Genomic DNA, 6,000 nt, shown 5'->3' on the forward strand with positions numbered 1-6,000 from the left:
TGTCGCTTCTGGCTGTGTCTGCTAGGAACCCACACTCATGGCCTTGGTCACAGGACATGGACCTAGGGAGCAAAGGAGGAAGGACTCATTACCTTGCACAGTGGGTCACTAGGTGTTTGGGGGAGCACTGTGGTTGGTGAGGGTTCAGCCTCCCTCCCTGCCCACCCCACATCCCTGCCTCAGACCCAGCTATGTGCTTCTAGGCTGGACACTGGAGCTCTGAACTTTCATGTCCTTTCCTGTAACCCTCTTTCCCACTCCCTAGTGCTTGGGGAGGCTCAAGCAAGATAAGACTGGATAAACTATAGAGTGCTGCACACATGCCTCGCCTTAATTCTCCTGGTTTTCCCACTAGCAGACGTTTCTCCCTCACTCCTTCCTGGCTTATGTACTGCTCCTAGCCTACAATTTTCTGCTCATTACATTGTGTTTGTATTCAGAGCAGTAGGGCTGGCATTGTCTGAAGCTTGGCTTCTTGGTGGGCGCATCATGTGATCTGGGACTACATTGAAGGCTTGTTTGTGTGTTAAACATAAAAAAAAAAAGAAGCATCTTGGGGGTTAGTGTGGAGAGATGGTTTGGTTCTCAGTTGAGGTAACCCCAGTTCCAGGGGATCTGACGCCCTCATCTGGTTTCTGTAGGCATTACACATATATGATGTGTAGGCAAAGAACTCACACATACAAAATAAATAAATACATAAGTATTTTTACAAAGCATTGGGGGCTGGAGGGAAGACTGAGTCACCAAAGTACCTATTGCACAGCGTGTGGACCTGAGCTGGCTCCTCTGCACCCGTATGAAAGTCTCTCTGTGGCTGCATTTGCTTGGAATTCTAGCATTAGATAGATGGGTGCAAACCGGCAGACCCCTGTTGCTCACTGGCTGGCCAGTCTAGCTGAAATAAAAAGTCTAGAGGAAGGCATCTGACTTCAGCCTCTGGCCTCCACACAAACACACATGAAAAGAACACTGAGTTAAAGGAGAGGTTGGATCACTTCCCTCACATCGAAACCTAATTCCTGTTCAAACCGTACACATTTGTGGGAGATGTTGAAATCTGTGATAAATGTAATTAATAATGGGTTGGATAGAACTCACACTTTATTTTACAAATCTGGTATCCGAGCCTCTGTGAGGGGTGACTAGGCCTTCTGGGGGTCTCCTATCATCCAGTCTCCTTATCCAAATCATTCACCTCTTTCAGCTAGTTGAAGTCTGTCTAACCCAATCCAGGGACATGAGTATACACTCTGAATGGGGCTTCCCAGAAAGCCAAGCTTTTCTGGCCAGGCAGTGGTGGGGTCTTTGACAAAGAGAAGGCCGTGAAATTCTTAGGTGGGCTCTGGTGACTCAGGACACATAGCCAAATCCCAGTTTTTTTTTTTTTTTTTTTTTTGTTTTGTTTTTCCTTAGGCTGTCAAGGGGGGTAACACGTGGCCCAGAACTAAGGCAAAGTTGATTTATTACAAACACTTCCTTGCATTCACCAAAGCAGTGTCTGCCCCGTGTGGGAATCATCCAATTTTGACCAAATTGATTTGAATAGGCAACTTCTTACTGGTCAAATTTTGTAAGTTAGGATTCATCAAGTCTCCGTGCAATAGCTTTGTGGGAACACGCAAATGAATCTGTTTCCTGATGTTCACCTAGTTTGCTCCTGCTGTGATAAAATACCTGAATCAAAAGTAGCTTAGGTGAGTGAGGAGAGGCAGGAACTCAAGGAAGGCACCTGGAGGCAGGGATCACAGAGGAAGGCTGTCCATCGACTCATTCAATAGTGTATACACAGCTAGCTACTTCTCAAATGCATTCTAGAACCACCTGCCTAGGAATGGTGCTGCCTACAGTAGACTGAACCCTCTCCTCCCAATCATTAACAAAGACAGTCTTTTACAGACACAATCCTAGGCTGATCTAATCTGGGAGGTTTCTCAATTAAAGTTCCCTCTTCTAAGATGATTCTAGGTTGTATCAAGTTGTCAATATAAACTAATCAACACAATGTTAGTCAGCTTTCTGGTGCTGAAACAAGACACTTTGAACAATCAACCGATGAGAAAAGTTGAATTTCGGCTCATATTTCCATGGTCCCTTGGTCCTGTTTTCTTGGACCCATGGTGAGGCGTACATCATGGCTAGAGTAGGTGGCAAAGTTAACCTCACACTGGCTGAGAAGCAAAAGAAGGGAAAGCAAGAATGTGCTAGGTTCATAATATCTCCTTTAGAACACACTTCCAGTGACTAAACGTACTTCCATTAGGCCCCACCTACTAAAGGTATCATTGCAGGATGAAGACCAAAGCTGTAACATGTGGGTCTTCGGGGGTCCATTACAGAGTCTAAGTTACCATGGTAACTAGGATCATGAGAGAGAGAAACAGCCCACAGAGAAGAAACAGAAGTTGACCATCACAAGCAAGGTAAAGACTGAAGGACTACCCCATTGCCTCTTTCAGCTGCTTTCCCCTCAACCCTTCTAGCCCTTTTGGATCCCAAGAAAATATCTTCCACATAAACATACATAAACCTGAGGTAAATCCAACCCCAACCAGGCAGAAGCAAACAGAACTAATCATATAAAAAAACCAAAGAGACTACATCACAATGTTTGTGGGTCTGGCCTTGATGAGACCTCACACACACAACATCTGACAGTGCACAGCTTCTGGAACTTTCCTGTCTGCCCGTGGTTAGGAGTTGTGACAAAGCCAGGAAAGAGAATGTGCGCAAGCATGACAGCTGGTTGACCTTCCAATTTTTTCTTCTTTCTGGCCATAAGAACCCCACATTATCAGGGCAGCCATGTGTTTTGATAAAACATGCTTACTAGCCTCTCTTGCCCAGAAAGAAATAGAAACATAAGCTGAAACCTTGGCTTGAGCTCCCAGAGAGTAGAGTCAGCTCAGAGACTCGTTCATTCCCAGTGGCTGGAACGCAGACGTGAGGGCGGCAGCAGCGGCAGAAGCAGCCATTCTGTGACAGACAGCTAAGCATTTTGTAACTGGAAGTTTAGGATAAGGAATTTGGAGTAGACACACAGTAAGAACCAGACCCTGGACTCTGGAGCCGGCCTTTTGCTATAGATTTCCCCCACTGTTGAGGCTGTCACCCTGAGCAGGCTGTATAAGCCCAACTCACCACTGGACCAAGCAATAGCCTCTAAGGGAATAGATATACCATTTTTATATCAAAAGAAGTATGTTTAGAAAGAATGTCTTCTCCACCTTTGGTATCTTGAGCTTAAACTAATGCAAGATGGCTCATTGGGTAAAAGTGCATGCATGCTGCCTTAGTTTGATTCCTGGAGCCCATTGGAAGGAGAGAGGCAACTTTATATGTTCACCTGTACATGTTTATACCCCAACACACACACACACACACACACACACACACACACACACACACACACTTTTTCAACAGTGCAGATATGTAGATGTACATCTTTATGTTGTGTAGGAACTTTAAAATAGCAATGCTAACCCTGAGATGGAATAAATAAACCCTCTTCACACAGAGTCAGTCACAGCTTCATTGCCTAAATTGGACAGTGGGATCCCACCTAGGGAAGATAATAACTTGATGCAAATGCCCCCACAGATCTGGGCAGTCTCCCCCAACCCTATTGTGGTCCCTTTCTGTGTCTGCTGTGTTCTGAGGGATACCCAGCACTGGGAGAGATTCCCTGAGGGCCAAGGTTTACTGTGCTACCCAGACCAGAAAGATGCTTCTCTGGGCTGGTCCTCACTCTAAGGAATAAGAGGCCAGTGTCAGTTTTAAAGTATATCAAACATTACCCTCCCTAACCACTGCATCTCACTCACGGCACCTCACCTTTCTTGGTACCTCCCCTGGGCATCCTCAGTGATATGAGAAGCTGTTTGCAAACTTCTCAGACATCATCAGACTGGAAGGACTCTAAGGTTTGAATTAAGCTTGAACGTCTTAGCTTCCGAGCTCAATTGATCAGGATGAAACAGGCCTCCTGGTTAGGAGGGAAAGTGTTAAGGGGCTGATAGAAGAAAGGGTCTAGGGAGGGTCTTGGATACAGAATGATTCTCACTGAACAATTGTGTTCACTTAGACCCAAGTGAATCAGAAACATACATATTAGATTTCCTTTGAAATCCACATGGGTGTAAGAATGCCGGGAAAGGGGACTTAGCGGGACACATTTTGCCAAACCCAAAATGTTTAAAAAATAATTTGAGTATGTTAGGGTTTGTCAAATTATTCTTGGGTGCATCTCACTGGCCCCACAGTGAGAAGGCTGTCCCCCTGCCCTTCAGCTGAGACGTGCTGTAAAGAATGTGCAGATTTCTGAGGAATCTTCTCTTGGAGGTTTGCCACTACTTGGACCCTGGGGTGGAGATCGTGGTGGGGAGAGGTGACTGCTGAGGTTTCCCGAGGATATGCCTGTAGCCACACCCTTATTGGGAATCCATTGGCAAGCTCACACTCCTCTGCAAGGCACGTCATATCTGAAGGTGTAATACGTCTGTTTGAGCGTATGACATTGTGATGATTCTAATACCTTCACCCCATCACCAGGGGACTGGCTTAATGGGTGGCTACAGCACTTTCCAATTCACCCTGGTTTTCGTTCTCGAGCGAGCATTCAAGCACGGGGCTCACATCGCATTATATCAGGATGTCATGTACCATATGCTTTGCGTTACCGCAAACAGTTTACTAAGAGACAGCGGATTACTTGTTTCCACTGGTGATAGTGAAACAGCATAAATATTAGGAATGAAACGCAGGCCTTAGGAGGCTCAAATGTGCATCTGACTAACTCCACCCAGACTTCGGCTAAAGATAAACTCCTGCATGTCCTTTATCCCATAAACCAGCAGTGTCGGTTTGCACCTGCTTGCCTTGCACTTCCTCAGTTGGCCACTAGATGGCACGGGTCTAAGTTGAGTAGGGAATTGCCACTATATTTTACAGAGAAGACAGGCATTCACGTCCCAGTCACAATTAACTGGTTGAATTTTGGATACTTTGTCTACATGTACATCTACACATTAGAAGACAGCATCAGACAGGTGTGAGCTGCCCTGTGGGTGCTAGCAATTGAACTCAGGACCTTCAGAAGAGCAGCGAATGCTCTTAATCACTGAGCCGTCTCTCCACTGAGCCACAGTTCCCCAAACTTCCGTGGTGCATAGGGCCAGTCAGAACTGCTGCTCCATTAACGTAGACATGAGGCCTACAGATTCTGGTGATGATGTGTTCAGATGGTGCTTGGTCCACAGTACCGAGGCAGGGCAGTGGAAACAGCTCGTTTATTGGAGAGATATAGGTGCGCATCCCAACCCAGGATGAACTTGAACCTAATACCTTCTCTTCGTCATCCTGTCCTTCTGTAGTACTTGGGAATAATGATTTTCACCCAGCAAAGGAGTCACAGGGATGAGAGAACAGGTGGAACGTACCCACTGTACAAGAAGAGCTCACTGCAGCCAGACTCTTGATTGAGCCAACAGAAAACACTAACCTCAGCGCCTGCCTGTTTCCTCATCCCTCCGAGTCTCTCCCAAAGGATGACAAGCAAGGACCTGGTGAAGCAGCTCTGCCAAGAGATTGCAAAATGGTTAAAGTGCCAAGACATACGATGTGTGGGTGTAGGCCAGCCTGGCAGGAAGATCGATGGTAAAGTTTCCTGTTGGGCACTCTCGAGCTTTATCGCTGGAACACCTTTGCCTCAGAGTCCTCACTTGAAGTGATGCTGGAGTAAGAACTTTGACTGACATCCTGGGTGTGGGAAGAGCAGTCACTGCCTGGTGCATGGTGGGCAATCTATTTATGCCTCTTGAGATCCTCTTGATGGAGAGACAGACTAAAGTCCCTTGCTTCATCACAGGTCAAAAAATTCCTGGGCTGGTGAGCAGTTTCTCAGCCCTGTAGGACTTTTTTTATGAGCAAAGCTGTAGGTATATTTTAGCAGCTTCAGAACTATGGTAGGAGGGGCTTCCACAGAACTCGGAGCTTTGTGGA

The sequence above is a fragment of the Micromys minutus genome, assembly GCF_963924665.1.
Source record: "Micromys minutus genome assembly, chromosome: 3".
Lineage (NCBI taxonomy): Eukaryota > Metazoa > Chordata > Mammalia > Rodentia > Muridae > Micromys > Micromys minutus.